The sequence below is a fragment of the Bombina bombina genome, chromosome 4, assembly GCF_027579735.1.
Source record: "Bombina bombina isolate aBomBom1 chromosome 4, aBomBom1.pri, whole genome shotgun sequence".
NCBI lineage: Eukaryota > Metazoa > Chordata > Amphibia > Anura > Bombinatoridae > Bombina > Bombina bombina.
Genome location: NC_069502.1, coordinates 422,737,233 through 422,755,097, shown reverse-complemented (window position 1 = coordinate 422,755,097; position 17,865 = coordinate 422,737,233).

The following is a 17,865-nucleotide window of genomic DNA, read 5'->3' as shown; positions in this document are numbered from 1 at the left end:
AATGACATATATAAACACATATAAAATATGCTGACAGTTAAACGTTCTGTTGTCTTATTGTATCCTGCCCCAAACAGAGTCTCAAAGTTCCAATTGTGAACAAATATGTTAGACCTAGATGACTTATGCAAAAAATTATAAAATCAAGAAAGACAATCTTAGGAAAAAAGACAAAGATTTTATAAGAAATTTGGAAAAAGATAGAAATATCATAATCCGCGAAGCAGATAAGGGAGGTGGGATAGTAGTCCAGGATAGGAGCGACTATTTAAAAGAAGCCAATAGAATGTTGTATGATGTAAATACATACAAGAAATTGGTTGGCAATCCCACAAAACTATTTCTGGCAGAATATAAACATTTATTAGATGATTCAAGACACCTCAGGGTCATTAATGAAAAAGAATGGTAATACCTGAGCAATAATACACCTACTACTGCGATTTTCTACCACCTCCCAAAAGTCCACAAGGACACTGTAAATCCACCAGGGAGACCAATTGTTTCCGGAATTGGCTCCCTTATTTCAAAACTTTGGGAATATATAGATTCTTTCCTCCAACTTTTGGTACTGGGACTAAAGTCATACCTTAGAGATACCCCTGACACAATAGAAAAACTAAGTAACATTAAATGGAAAGAGGGTTTTCTGTGGGTCACACTTGATGTGAGTGCCTTGTATACGAACATTCCACACAAGAAGGGTTTATGAGCTATTGAATTCTTTCTCAAAAAAGTTACAAAACTACAACAGAACCATCAAAAGTTTCTATTAGAATCAATTAAATTTATTTTGGAAAAAATGTTTTCCATGTTCGAAGGTGAATACTTCGTCCAAATAAATGGAACGGTTATTGGGACAAAATTTGCCTTCAGCTATGCCAATTTATATTTGAATTTGTGGGGTGAAGAAGTCATCTGAAATAACAATATGTACCTCCAAAAGATTGTCATTTGAGGGAGGGTAAATAGATGATATTATTTTTTATATGGGATGGAACTGAAATGGAGTTGAACAAATGTATCACACAATTGAACTTAAATGAATTTAATTTATCCTTCACCTGTAAAAGAAGTGGTATAGAAATTGATTTTCTGGACGTGGTATTCTTTAATGAAAATACAGATATCCAAACAAAACTTTTTAAATAAAGACACGGACAGTAACGGGTATCTACATGCCACAAGTGGGCATGATCGAAAATGGATAAAGAATATACCCATAGGGCAGATCCAATGATTGAAGAGAAACTGTTCAAAAAAAGAGGACTTTGAAATGGAAGCAGAATGTCTAAACAGAAGATTTAAAGCAAGAGGCTACAATACATATAATCTTAATAGTGCACTAGCAAAAGCTAGGGGTATAGATAGAACAACTCTTTTGGCCACAAGCACAGTAAGAATGAGAAAAAACAGGATAAAAGTTTGGATACAGTAAATTGTATTACTACTTATAATGAGGGAGCCTCAGAAATTAAGAAAATTATAAAAAAGCACTGGCATATTCTGAAAAAAGACACTCAATTTAAGAACATCACAGTAAAAGATCCAAAGGTGGTGTTCAGAAAAAAAATCTGAATTTTAAAAACATTCTCGCTCCGAGCCAACTTAAAAATGGCTCTAAGACTAATACAAACTGGCTTAATAAGGCTACAATAGGTTTCTTTAAGTGCAATAGGCTAAATTGCATTGCATGTATTAACCACTATATGAATAAAAAGCCAACTAAAGAAGTGATTTCTACAGATACAAAAAATAAATACAAGATTAATACATAATAAAAACCTTATGTGCTTAAAAGGAACTATACTGGAATGTATACCAACAAAAAGACAGTGTTTTGTATCCATAGTCTTTTTGTCATCTCTTATTACTAGATGGGTTTTTTACCTTGTTGCATTTTTAGTCTGAGTTCACTAAATCTTGTAAGACAGTGTTTTGTATCCATAGTCTTTTTGTCATCTCTTATTACTAGATGTTTTTTTTATTATATAAGATTATGGATTTAAAATATAATTTTTTTTAATAATTTTAAACACACCTTAATAAATTTAGGCTCTAAAGTAGGAATATTTTACGGAATGTAGTATTTTAATGGCTGTACTAAAGGCTATATGTGTATATTTGTATAGGTATGTGTATACATGTACATGGGTATATATATATATATATAGATAGATAGATAGATAGATAGATAGATAGATAGATAGATAGATAGATATACATGTGCACTTTGGACCTGCATATATGTCTATTTATTATAGGCTCCACCTTAGAGAAATGCTGGTGTTTGCCCTACCATAAAATAAAATAATCTATTAATTTGTATAAGTGCCATTTCTATAACATAACATATTTTTTGTCCATCACTTACTTATAGCTATATCATCCTATTAGCTTTTTGTATTATTTTAGAGAGATTATAATTTTTTTTATGACATATATTGTTTACTATGAATATCACACCATTAATTGTATTATTTTTAACTTGATTCTTATCTAATTTTGTGTATAGCATTTTATCAACTGTAATTTATTTATTATGTACTATTTTTATCTATTTATGTACACATGGGTTGGTGAGACGATATACAAATTATGTCTAAATATGAGGAATTTTCAAGTAAGAGTAGCCATAAGTAAGCAAGTATTGATACGATTGAACTGAGACTATTAGTAGTTTTTTACGGACATTCCGCTCAGCAGTACATCATCATTATAGTAAAATCTTACCCTATCAATTGAATGAATCATCACGTGACATGAGGAGCCAATTAAATGAAGTCACGTGATTATACACGGACCAATCATCAGCTAACATAGATAAAGGGGCGTGCCGCCGCTCCGGTTTATAGTCCGTTTTTCACAAATGGTAATGTCCTCTGAAGAAGAAGGTGATAATCTATAATACCTTCGAAACGCGTCAGGATCTAACATGTTTGTTTACAATTGGAAATTTGAGACTCTGTTTGGGGCAGGATACAATAAGACAACAAACCGTTTAACTGTCAACATATTTTATATGTGTTTATCGATTACCTCATATGTCATTGAGGTTTTTTAATGTGAGCATTTCTATTGTTTAATAAAGCACCTGTTAAAAAAATGTATACAGTGTTGCACTAGTGTTGCTTTTTTTCTTTTCCATGAGATACGTCTGCAAACGGATCTCGAAGTCGGACTCACTTCTACCAATTGGTGTGCTTTGAAAAGACTCTCCCTACACTGCGTGGAACTTACCTCATATTGATTGGGGGTAAGGAGTGTAAGTAGATTCCCTACGGGCCCGGAATTTTATGCACTTTTGTGTTTTATCTGCATTGCAACACAATATATATGTATGGTTAATACTAACACACATATGGACTTTTTTGCTGTTACTTTTGTATCAATTTGTGTTTTTTAGCTTTATTCCTTAGCTAAATAACACCTAGATTATGAGTTTTGAGCGCTATAGGGAAAGTAAAGAACGTAACAAAAGTTGCGTTATTTAACCCCCTATAGCGCTGCCATTACAAGTTTTAAAAAACCCGGCTTGTGCGGGCGATATGGCTGCATTGAGCTCCATACTGCACACAAAACAAGCGCTGTGTTTGACGTGCTCGTGCACGCTTTCCCCATAGACATCAATGGGGAGAGCCGGCTAAAAAAAACCTAACACCTGCGATCGCGGAAAGAAAAGCTCCGTAACGCAGCCCTATTGATGTCTATGGGAAAAAAAACTAATGTTTAAACCTAACACCCTAACATAAACCCTGAGTCTAAACACCCCTAATCTGCTGCTCTCAACATCACCGACGCCTGCCTACAGTTATTAACCCCTAATCTGCCGCTCCCGATATCGCCGCCACATAAATAAAATTATTAACCCCTAATCTGCCGCTCCCGATATCTCCGCCACTATACTACATTTATTAACCCCTATTCCGCCGCACCCCAACATTGCCGCAACTATATTAAAGTTATTAACCCCTATTCCGCCTCTCCCCAACATCGCTGCAACTAAATAAAGTTATTAACCCCTAAACCTCTGGCCACCCACATCACTAACACTAAATAAACCTATTAACCCCTAAATCGCCAGCCCCCCACATCGCAACAACCTAAATTAAACTATATTAACCCCTAAACCTAACCCTAACATAACCCTAAACCTAACCCTAACACCCTCTAACTTTATCATAATTAACATAGATCTAAATTTAAAATTATTAACTAAATAATACCTATTTAAAACTAAATACATACTTACCTGTGAAACAAAACCTAAGCTAGCTACAATATAACTAATAGTTACATTGTAGCTAGCTTAGGTTTTATTTTTATTTCACAGGTAAGTTTGTATTTATTTTAACTAGGTAGACTAGTTATCAAATAGTTATTAACTATTTACTATCTAGTTAAAATAAATACAAACGTACCTGTCAAATAAAATCTAACCTGCTTTACACTAAAACCTAAAATTAAAAAAAAACACTAACATTACAAAAAATAAGAAAACCTACCATTACAAGAAATAAAAAAATGAACATTACAAAAAAAAAACTATCCAAAAAAATTAAGATTATTCCTATTCTAATACCCTTTAAAAAAAAAAAAAAAAAAAAACACCACAAAATAAAAAAGCCTAATCTAGAATAAACTACCAAGGGCCCTTAAAAGGGCCTTTTGAGGGGCCCTTAAAAGGGCCTTTTGTAGGGCATTGCACAAGTTAAACAGCTCTTTTGCTAAAAAAAAAACACACCCCCTTAAAAAATACATTACACAAAATAACAAACACATTATCAAAAATAAAAAAAAATATTCCTATTCTAATACCCATAAAAAACACCCCAAAATTAAAAACCTAATCTAGAATAAACTACCAATGGCCCTTAAAAGGGCCTTTTGAAGGGCATTGCCCTAAAGATAGCAGCTCTTTTAGTGAAAAAAAATTAAAAAGACCCACTAACATTACAAACCCCCACCCCCCAAACCCACAAAATAAAAAAACTATCTAAAAAACCTAAGCTACCCATTGCCCTGAAATGAGAATTTGTATGGGCATTGCCCTTTAAAGGACATTTAGCTCTTTTACTGCCCAGACCCTAAACTAAAAAAAAAAACACCCAAAAATCCCTTAAAAAGCCTAACACTAACCCCCTGACAATCCACTTACAGTTTTTAAAGTCCTGCTTGAACGATCTTCATCCCGGAGTTGAAGTCCTGATCCAGGCAGCGAGAAGTCTTCATTCAGACGGCCTCTTCAATCTTCATCCCGATGGCGAAGTCCTGATCCAAGCGGCGAGAAGTCTTCATCCAGACGGACTCTTCAATCTTCATCCAGGCGGCATCTTCTATCTTGATCCCGGAGGCATGGAGCGGGTCCATCCTGAAGACATCTAGCACAGAGCATCCTCTTCATATGGTCGCCGCCGTACACTGAATCTTCAATGGGATGCAATTCAAGATGGTGTCCCTTGCATTCCTATTGGCTGAAAATTTTTAATAAGCCAATAGGAATTAGGGCTGCTAAAATCCTATTAGCTGTTCAAATCAGACAATAGGATTTAAGCAGCTCTCATTCTATTGGCTAATTTGTAATCTAGGTGACACGTAAGCAATTATTACATTTATGTGCACAATAGTCATCAGTATATAAATATACATGAAATATCAATCGGTGACTTTAGAAATATTGGTATTTTCTTATAAATATTGAGCGGATTGCACCTTAGATCTACAACTCTTTCTTTTTACATTTGTTCTCATACTGGGATATGGATTTGGAGGGAACCCATTTTCTCTGGTAGGTAGATTTAGGCAGCAATCTGCTTTCTTATCACTCTTAGGGACAGCTCAGCACCAGTGTCACACCTTTTCCTTGCATATCTTCTATAATTTAAGATTACCTAATAAATTAATTTATTTCATGTGGAAAGAGTCCATACTTGTTTTCTTCTGTGGTAACATTCTTTTTGCACCTCTTTTTTCCCTTTTTCCCTGCTCCTTTTTTGCTCTTGATACTTTTTCTACCCTTCTAACTTGGCTAAATTTCAGACTAGATACCAGTAAGGTGGGAAGGATTTTATAGAGCTCTTGGGGTTTGGGAATCTTTGCCTCCTCCTAGTGGCCAGGAAGAGAAATTCCCAGGAGTAATGGATCATCGACTCGCACCACCATGAAAGAAATTAATTTGTCAGGTAAGCATAAATTATGTTTTTTCCTTCTGTAAACATGGAGTTGTTACGATTTTCCTAAAGTGCTATTTTTTGTCTTTCCAAAGGACATTGTCCAGAACTGTGGCTAGCCAACATGCATTTTGCTCCAGTTAGCCATTTATTCTGTTTCTCTCATAAAATGCATATCAATGCTTTTGGCCATGTCTGTGTGTGTATATATATATATATATATATATATATATATATATATATATAAATATCCTCCAAAGAGAGATAAGCACAGTCTTACATTACCACAACTGCCAGGGTGCACTTCATATAAATTGTATCCATTCCTCGTTTGCAAGAAGGCACTCACTGGTCTTTTAGTAAAAAACAACTTTTAATTCATAGATTTAAAAAGCAATTACATCCATAACGTTTCGATGTCGTTATGACATCTTTGTCAAATGTTCTGCTAACATCACCAATATAGGACAAACATGTTCCCAAAGTAGAAAATCTACTTTGGGAACATGTTTGTCCTATATTGGTGATGTTAGCAGAACATTTGACAAAGATGTCATAACGACATTGAAACGTTATGGATGTAATTGCTTTTTAAATCTATGAATTAAAAGTTGTTTTTTACTAAAAGACCAGTGAGTGCCTTCTTGCAAACGAGGAATATATATATATATATATATATATATATACACTGTGGATATAAAAAGTCTACACACCCCTGTTAAAATGTCAGGTTTCTGTGATGTAAAAAAAATAGACAAAGATAAATCATTTCAGAACTTTTTCGACCTTTAATGTGACCTATAAACTACACAACTCCATTGAAAAACAAACTGAAATCTTTAAGGTGGAGGGAAGTAAACAGAAAAAAAAAAATAATGTGGTTGCATAAGTGTGGGGATAACTGGGAATGTAGCTGTGTTCAGAATTAAGCAATCACATTCAAAACCATGTTAAATAAGAGTCATCACACACCTGCCATAATTTAAAGTGCCTCTGATTAACCCTGAATAAAGTTTAGCAGTTCTAGTAGGTCTTTCCTGACATAGCCGCGTCCTACACAAAAGCCATGGGCATCTATTTAAAGCCGTCAACCGCAAATACGCTGGAATTCCACAGCGTAATTGTGGCAAGCTTGATTCGCCTTAGTTATCAAACCCTACAGACTGGCAAAAGTTGAATTTTGTGACGTTGCATACGATCCGCCGGTTTCAGTCCGACACAGATGCTTACGTCATTGCAGATGTTCCAAATGCAAATTCGACACTATCTGACAACTTTTGCTAGGTAACAAATGTCTTACAGGTACGCTCAGCACTATTACAGCCCAGCGTACCTGGTTTTCAATCCGCCGCCCTGGAGGCGGCGGATGCCATAGGAATCAATAGGAGTCTGAAAGCAGCGAAAGCTTATGTTTGCTGCTGCCCGATATCCCATTGATTCCTATGGGAGAATAAAAGTTATGTTTACACCTAACACCCTAACATATACCCTGAGTCTAAACACCCCTAATCTGCCACCCCCTACACTGCCGCCTCCTACATTATACTTATTAACCCCTAATCTGCCGTGCCGCCACCGCCGCCACCTACATAAAAGTATTAACCCCTATCCTGCCGCTCCCGGAGCCCACCGCAACTAAATAAATGTATTAACCCCTAAACCTCCAGCCCCCCACATTGCCATAAACTAAATTAACCTATTAATCCCTAAACCTAACAACCCGCTAACTATACATTAAATATTAACTCATCTCTATCTTATAATAAATGTAAACTTACCTTTAGATTTAAATTAAACTATATTAAATTAATAATTAATCTACGCTATTATAATAAAATTACATTAAGCTATATTAAACTAATAATTAATCTAACCTAACTTTTATACTAAAATTACATTAAACTACAAATTAAATTAACTATATTATATATTTAAACACCTAACCCTACTCAAATGATTTAATTCTACACTTAAAAATTACAAAGTTACAAAAAATAACAAACACTAAGTTGCACAAAAAATAAGCACTAAGTTACAAAAAATAAAAAATAAATTATCAAAGCTTTAAACTAATTACACCTAATCTAAGGGCCCTATGAAAATAAAAAAGGCCCCCCGCCCCAATAAAAAAAACCCCTAGCCTACAATAAACTACAAATGGCCCAATTTGTCCAATAGCAATCAATACTATTGGCTGATTGCAACAGCCAATAGGATGAATGTAATACTAAAATTACATTAAACTACAAATTAAATTAACTATATTATATATTTATACACCTAACCCTACTCAAATTATTTAATTCTACACTTAAAAATTACAAAGTTACAAAAAATAACAAACACTAAGTTGCACAAAAAAAATAAACACTAAGTTACAAAAAATAAAAAATAAATTATCAAAGCTTTAAACTAATTACACCTAATCTAAGGGCCCTATGAAAATAAAAAAGCCCCCCCCCAAAATAAAAACCCCCTGGCCTACAATAAACTACAAATGGCCCAATTTGTCCAATAGCAATCAATACTATTGGCTGATTGCAACAGCCAATAGGATGAAAGCTCAATCCTATTGGCTGATTGCAACAACCAATAGGATTTTTTCAACCTTAATTCCGATTGGCTGATAGAATGCTATCAGCCAATCGGAATCTAAGGGACGCCATCTTGGATGACGTCATTTAAAGGAACCTTCATTTGTCGGTAGTCGTCGGAAGGAAGAGGATGCTCCGCGTCCTCCGTCTTGAAGATGGAGCCGCTCCGTGTCGGATGGATGAAGATAGAAGATGCTGTCTGGATGAAGACTTCTGCCCATCTGGAGGACCACTTCACCCGACTTGGAGGAAGACTTCTCCCGGCTTCATTGAGGACTTCGGCCCAGTTGGATGAAGAATTCTGCCGCTTCCTTGAGAATGGATGTCCGGTCTTCAGAACAGTAAGTCGATCTTCAGGGGGTTAGTGTTAGGGTTTTTTAAGGGTGTATTGGGTGGGTTTTATTTTTAGGTTAGGGCTTTGGGCCGCAAAAGAGCTAAGTGCCCTTTTAAGGGCAATGCCCATCCAAATGCCCTTTTCAGGGCAATGGGGAGCTTAGGTTTATTTAGTTAGTATTTTATTTGGGGGGTTGGTTGTGTGGGTGGTGGGTTTTACTGTTGGGGGGTTGTTTGTATTTGTTTTGCAGGTAAAAGAGCTGATTACTTTGGGGCAATGCCCCGCAAAAGGCCCTTTTAAGGGCTATTGGTAGTTTAGTTTAGGCTAGGTTTTTTTTTTGGGGGGGGCTTTTTTATTTTGATAGGGCTATTAGATTAGGTGTAATTAGTTTAAATATCTGTAATTTGTTTATTATTTTCTGTAATTTAGTGGGTTTTTTTGTACTTTAGATAATTGTATATCATTTATTTAATTGTATTTAATTTAGGTAATTTAGTTAATTATAGTGTAGTGTTAGGTGTTATTGTAACTTAGGTTAGGTTTTATTTTACAGGTACTTTTGTATTTATTTTAGCTAGGTAGTTATTAAATAGTTAATAACTATTTAATAACTATTCTACCTAGTTAAAATAAATACAAACTTGCCTGTGAAATAAAAATAAACTGTAAGATAGCTACAATGTATCTATTAGTTATATTGTAGCTAGCTTAGGGTTTATTTTATAGGTAAGTATTTAGTTTTAAATAGGAATTATTTAGTTATTAATAGTAGGTTTTATTTAGATTTATTTTAATTATATTTAAGTTAGGGGTGTTAGGGTTAGACTTAGGTTTACGTGTTAATAAATTTAATATAGTGGCGGCGACGTTGGAGACGGCAGATTAGGGCTTAATAGGTATAATGTCGGTGGCGGTGGTGTAGGGGGCGGCAGATTAGGGGTTAATAACATAATGTAGGTGGCGTTGGGCTCCGGGAGCGGCAGGATAGGGGTTAATACATTTATTAGAGTGGCGGTGGGCTCTGGCAGAGGCAGGATAGGGGTTAATACGTTTATTTAGTTGCGGCGGGGTCCGTGAGCATCGGGATAGGGGTAAAACAGTGTAGTATAGTCCTGGTGTTTGGTGACAGTATACCAATAAAGCTGTGAAAAAGCCGAATAGCAGTGAGATCGATGACTGTCAGTTAACAACAGTCCGCTGCTCATCGCCCCGTACTTGGTGTGCTGCTTTTTGACAGCTTTTTTGGTAACTAGAATGTATTCAGGTCCGCGGCAGCGAAGTTAGGCGATCTTAGGCGAGCGTATTGGGGCCGTCGAATGCAAGGAAGTTGACGGCTTGATAAGTAGATGCCATGGTCCGCAGAGAGCTTCCAAAGCATCAGAGGGATCTCATTGTTAAAAGGTATCATTCAGGAGAAGGGTATAAAAGAATTTCCAAGGCATTAGATATACCATGGAACACAGTTAAGACAGTCATCATCAAGTGGAGAACATATGGCACAACAATGACATTACCAAGAACGGGATGTCCCTCCAAAATTGATGAACAGACAAGAAGAAAACTGGTCTGGGAGGCTACCAAGAGGCCTACAGCAACATTAAAGGAGCTGCAGGAATATCTGGCAAGTACTGGCTGTGTAGTACATGTGACAACAATCTCCCGTATTTTTCATATATTTGGGCTTTGGGGTAGACGGCAAGACAGAAGCCTTTTCTTACGAAGAAAAACATCCAAGCCCAGCTAAATTTAGCAAAAACACATCTGAAGTCTCCCAAAAGCATTTGAGAAAAGATGTTATGGTCTGATGAAACCAAGGTTGAACTTTTTGTCAATAATTCCAAAAGATTTGTTTGGCGCAGAAACAACACTGCATATCACCAAAAGAACATCATATCCACAGTGAAGCATGGTGGTGGTAGAATCATGCTTTGGGTCTGTTTTTCTTCAGCTGGAACTGGGGCCTTATTCAAGGTAGAGGGAATTATGAACAGTTCCAAATAAAAGTCAATATTGGCACAAAACCTTCAGGCTTCTGCTAGAAAGCTGATCATGAAGAGGAACTTCATCTTTCAGCATGACAACGACCCAAAGCATACATCCAAATCAACAAAGGAATGGCTTCACCAGAAGAAGATTAAAGTTTTGGAATGTCCCAGCCAGAGCACAGACCTGAATCCAATCAAAAATCTGTGGGGTGATCTGAAGAGGGCTGTGCACAGGAAATGCCCTCACAATCAGACAGATTTGGAGTGTTTTTGCAAAGAAGAGTGGGCAAATATTGCCAAGTCAAGATGTGCCATGCTGATAGACTCATACCCAAAAAGACTGAGTGCTGTAATAAAATCAAAAGGTGCTCCAACAATTTTGGTAATATTGACATGACAGCATCGTGCAGTTGCTGCAGATTTGTCGGCTGCACATCCATGATGCGAATCTTCCATTCCACCACATCCCAAAGGTGCTCTATTGGATTGAGATCTGGTGACTGTGGAGGCCATTGGAGTACAGTGATCTCATTGTCATGTTCAAGAAACCAGTTTGAGATGATTTGAGCTATTGTCCAAGTTTGGTGAGCCTGTGCGAATTGTAGCCTCAGTTTCCTGTTCTTAGCTGACAGGAGTGGCACCTGGAGTGGTCTTCTGCTGCTGTAGCCCATCTGCTTCAAGGTTCAACGTATTGTGCTTTAAGAGATGGTATTCTGCATACCTTTGTTGTAACGAGTGGTTATTTGAGTTTCTGTTGCCTTTCTATCATCTCAAACCAGTCTGTCTATTCTCCTCTGACATCAACAAGGCATTTTCGTCCACACAACTGCCACTCACTTGATATTTTCTCTTTTTTAGACCATTCTCTGTAAACCCTAGAAATGGTTGTGCATAAAAATCCCAGTAGATAGCAGTTTTTTAAATACTCAGACCAGCACGTCTCGCACCAACAACCATGCCACGTTCAAAGTCACTTAAATCCCCTTTCTTCCCCATTCTGATGCACGGTTTGAACTTCAGAAAGTTATCTTCACCACGTCTGTATGCCTAAATGCACTGAGTTGCTGCCATGTGATTGGCTTATTAGCAATTTGTGTTACCAAGCAATTGAATAGGTGTACCTAATAAAGTGGCCGGTGAGTATATATATGCAGACAGAAGCATATACAAATATGCCATGAAAGAGTGGACTTAAGTGGTTGGATGTGCACCAATATTTTTTGTTGTTTTATATGTACATATACATATATACACACACATATATATATATATATATGCACACATATACATATATACACACACTTTTGAACCCTTCCCAATCCCTTCTCTTTTTATATACCCTATCCCTTTAAATCTGCCATTTTTTTTATAATAAATCTTTGTTTCAAAAGTCTTAATTAAATAAAGGTTTCAAGCTATATTTAGAATTAACATTTTCATGTGCTTTGTTATGTAAACTAGATAGCAATAATTTTTGACTTCAGGTCTCAAAAATCAATACATTTTACAGTGCAATTTTCGATTGAGCGCGAGTGCAATGCTTAACTCACCACTTGTAGGAGAACAATGATCACGTTAATATTGCTCCCTGAGTTATCCATTAAAGGTATAGGGCACAATAAAAATGTTTTAGCTTCATTAAGATGCTTTGGTTAAAATATTAACCATCGGCTTGTAATATCAGATAGTGTGTTACTTTTTGCGAAATGTGGCACAAAATATAACGCACCTTGTGCTATCAATTTCACTCTACTTGTAATCGAGCCCTATGTATTTTAAAAGGATTTTGCACTTAAAATATCTATTCCATCTGAAAAACATAATTTATGTAAGAACTTACCTGATAAATTCATTTCTTTCATATTAGCAAGAGTCCATGAGCTAGTGACGTATGGGATATACATTCCTACCAGGAGGGGCAAAGTTTCCCAAACCTCAAAATGCCTATAAATACACCCCTCACCACACCCACAATTCAGTTTAACGAATAGCCAAGAAGTGGGGTGATAAAAAAGTGCGAAAGCATATAAAATAAGGAATTGGAATAATTGTGCTTTATACAAAATCATAACCACCACAAAAAAAGGGCGGGCCTCATGGACTCTTGCTAATATGAAAGAAATGAATTTATCAGGTAAGTTCTTACATAAATTAAGTTTTCTTTCATGTAATTAGCAAGAGTCCATGAGCTAGTGACGTATGGGATAATGATTACCCAAGATGTGGATCTTTCCACACAAGAGTCACTAGAGAGGGAGGGATAAAATAAAGACAGCCAATTCCTGCTGAAAATAATCCACACCCAAAATAAAGTTTAACGAAAAACATAAGCAGAAGATTCAAACTGAAACCGCTGCCTGAAGTACTTTTCTACCAAAAACTGCTTCAGAAGAAGAAAATACATCAAAATGGTAGAATTTAGTAAAAGTATGCAAAGAGGACCAAGTTGCTGCTTTGCAAATCTGATCAACCGAAGCTTCATTCCTAAACGCCCAGGAAGTAGAAACTGACCTAGTAGAATGAGCTGTAATTCTCTGAGGCGGAGTTTTACCCGACTCAACATAGGCAAGATGAATTAAAGATTTCAACCAAGATGCCAAAGAAATGGCAGAAGCTTTCTGGCCTTTTCTAGAACCGGAAAAGATAACAAATAGACTAGAAGTCTTTCGGAAAGATTTAGTAGCTTCAACATAATATTTCAAAGCTCTAACAACATCCAAAGAATGCAACGATTTCTCCTTAGAATTCTTAGGATTAGGACATAATGAAGGAACCACAATTTCTCTTCTAATGTTGTTGGAATTCACAACTTTAGGTAAAAATTCAAAAGAAGTTCGCAACACCGCCTTATCCTGATGAAAAATCAGAAAAGGAGACTCACAAGAAAGAGCAGATAATTCAGAAACTCTTCTGGCAGAAGAGATGGCCAAAAGGAACAAAACTTTCCAAGAAAGTAATTTAATGTCCAATGAATGCATAGGTTCAAACGGAGGAGCTTGAAGAGCCCCCAGAACCAAATTCAAACTCCAAGGAGGAGAAATTGACTTAATGACAGGTTTTATACGAACCAAAGCTTGTACAAAACAATGAATATCAGGAAGAATAGCAATCTTTCTGTGAAAAAGAACAGAAAGAGCAGAGATTTGTCCTTTCAAGGAACTTGCGGACAAACCTTTATCTAAACCATCCTGAAGAAACTGTAAAATTCTCGGAATTCTAAAAGAATGCCAAGAAAAATGATGAGAAATACACCAAGAAATATAAGTCTTCCAGACTCTATAATATATCTCTCTAGATACAGATTTACGAGCCTGTAACATAGTATTAATCACAGAGTCAGAGAAACCTCTTTGACGAAGAATCAAGCGTTCAATCTCCATACCTTTAAATTTAAGGATTTCAGATCCTGATGGAAAAAAGGACCTTGTGACAGAAGGTCTGGTCTTAACGGAAGAGTCCACGGTTGGCAAGAGGCCATCCGGACAAGATCCGCATACCAAAACCTGTGAGGCCATGCCGGAGCTACCAGCAGAACAAACGAGCATTCCTTCAGAATCTTGGAGATTACTCTTGGAAGAAGAACTAGAGGCGGAAAGATTTAGGCAGGATGATACTTCCAAGGAAGTGATAATGCATCCACTGCCTCCGCCTGAGGATCCCGGGATCTGGACAGATACCTGGGAAGTTTCTTGTTTAGATGGGACGCCATCAAATCTATTTCTGGAAGTTCCCACATTTGAACGATCTGAAGAAATACCTCTGGGTGAAGAGACCATTCGCCCGGATGCAACGTTTGGCGACTGAGATAATCCGCTTCCCAATTGTCTACACCTGGGATATGAACCGCAGAGATTAGACAGGAGCTGGATTCCGCCCAAACCAAAATTCGAGATACTTCTTTCATAGCCAGAGGACTGTGAGTTCCTCCTTGATGATTGATGTATGCCACAGTTGTGACATTGTCTGTCTGAAAACAAATGAACGATTCTCTCTTCAGAAGAGGCCAAAACTGAAGAGCTCTGAAAATTGCACGGAGTTCCAAAATATTGATCGGTAATCTCACCTCCTGAGATTCCCAAACTCCTTGTGCCGTCAGAGATCCCCACACAGCTCCCCAACCTGTGAGACTTGCATCTGTTGAAATTACAGTCCAGGTCGGAAGCACAAAAGAAGCCCCCTGAATTAAACGATGGTGATCTGTCCACCACGTTAGAGAGTGTCGAACAATCGGTTTTAAAGATATTAATTGAGATATCTTTGTGTAATCCTTGCACCATTGATTCAGCATACAAAGCTGAAGAGGTCGCATGTGAAAACGAGCAAAGGGGATCGCGTCCGATGCAGCAGTCATAAGACCTAGAATTTCCATGCATAAGGCTACCGAAGGGAATGATTGTGACTGAAGGTTTCGACAAGCTGCAATCAGTTTTAGACGTCTCTTGTCTGTTAAAGACAGAGTCATGGACACTGAATCTATCTGGAAACCCAGAAAGGTTACCCTTGTCTGAGGAATCAATGAACTTTTTGGTAAATTGATCCTCCAACCATGATCTTGAAGAAACAACACAAGTCGATTCGTATGAAATTCTGCTAAATGTAAAGACTGAGCAAGTACCAAGATATCGTCCAAATAAGGAAATACCACAATACCCTGTTCTCTGATTACAGACAGAAGGGCACCGAGAACCTTTGTAAAAATTCTTGGAGCTGTAGCTAGGCCAAACGGCAGAGCCACAAACTGGTAATGCTTGTCCAGAAAAGAGAATCTCAGGAACCGATAATGATCTGGATGAATCGGAATATGCAGATATGCATCCTGTAAATCTATTGTGGACATATAATTCCCTTGCTGAACAAAAGGCAAGATAGTCCTTACAGTTACCATCTTGAACGTTGGTATCCTTACATAACGATTCAATATTTTTAGATCCAGAACTGGTCTGAAGGAATTCTCCTTCTTTGGTACAATGAAGAGATTTGAATAAAACCCCATCCCCTGTTCCTGAACTGGAACTGGCATAATTACTCCAGTCAACTCTAGATCTAAAACACAATTCAGAAATGCTTGAGCTTTTACTGGATTTACTGGGACACGGGAAAGAAAAAATCTCTTTGCAGGAGGTCTCATCTTGAAACCAATTCTGTACCCTTCTGAAACAATGTTCTGAATCCAAAGATTGTGAACAGAATTGATCCAAATTTCTTTGAAAAAACGTAACCTGCCCCCTACCAGCTGAGCTGGAATGAGGGCCGCACCTTCATGTGGACTTAGAAGCAGGCTTTGCCTTTCTGGCTGGCTTGGATTTATTCCAGATTGGAGATGGTTTCCAAACTGAAACTGCTCCTGAGGATGAAGGATCAGACTTTTGTTCTTTGTTGAAATGAAAGGAACGAAAACGATTATTAGCTCTGTTTTTACCCTTAGATTTTTTATCCTGTGGTAAAAAAAGTTCCTTTCCCACCAGTAACAGTTGAAATAATAGAATCCAACTGAGAACCAAATAATTTGTTACCCTGGAAAGAAATGGAAAGTAGAGTTGATTTAGAAGCCATATCAGCATTCCAAGTCTTAAGCCATAAAGCTCTTCTAGCTAAAATAGCTAGAGACATAAACCTGACATCAACTCTGATAATATCAAAGATGGCATCACAGATAAAATTATTAGCATGCTGAAGAAGAATAATAATATCATGAGAATCATGATGTGTTACTTGTTGCGCTAAAGTTTCCAACCAAAAAGTTGAAGCTGCAGCAACATCAGCCAAAGATATAGCAGGTCTAAGAAGATTACCTGAACACAGATAAGCTTTTCTTAGAAAGGATTCAATTTTCCTATCTAAAGGATCCTTAAAGGAAGTACCATCTGACGTAGGAATAGTAGTACGTTTAGCAAGGGTAGAAATAGCCCCATCAACTTTAGGGATTTTGTCCCAAAATTCTAATCTGTCAGACGGCACAGGATATAATTGCTTAAAACGTTTAGAAGGAGTAAATGAATTACCCAATTTATCCCATTCTTTGGAAATTACTGCAGAAATAGCATTAGGAACAGGAAAAACTTCTGGAATAACCACAGGAGATTTAAATACCTTATCCAAACGTTTAGAAAGGAACAGAATCCTCTATTTCTAAAGCAATTAGAACTTCTTTAAGTAAAGAACGAATAAATTCCATTTTAAATAAATATGAAGATTTATCAGCATCAACCTCTGAGACAGAATCCTCTGAACCAGAAGAGTCATCAGAATCAGAATGATGATGTTCATTTAAAAATTCATCTGTAGGGAGAGAAGTTTTAAAAGATTTTTTACGTTTACTAGAAGGAGAAATAACAGACATAGTCTTCTTTATGGATTCAGAAACAAAATCTCTTATGTTATCAGGAACATTCTGCACCTTAGATGTTGAAGGAACTGCAACAGGCAATGGTACTTTACTAAAGGAAATATTATCTGCATTAACAAGTTTGTCATGACAATCAATACAAACAACAGCTGGAGGAATAGCTACCAAAAGTTTACAGCAGATACACTTAGCTTTGGTAGATCCAGCACTAGACAGCGATTTTCCTGTAGTATCTTCTGACTCAGATGCAACGTGAGACATCTTGCAATATGTAAGAGAAAAAACAACATATAAAGCAAAATTGATCAAATTCCTTAAATGACAGTTTCAGGAATGGGAAAAAATGCCAAAGAACAAGCTTCTAGCAACCAGAAGCAATGAAAAATGAGACTTAAATAACGTGGAGACAAAAGCGACGCCCATATTTTTTAGCGCC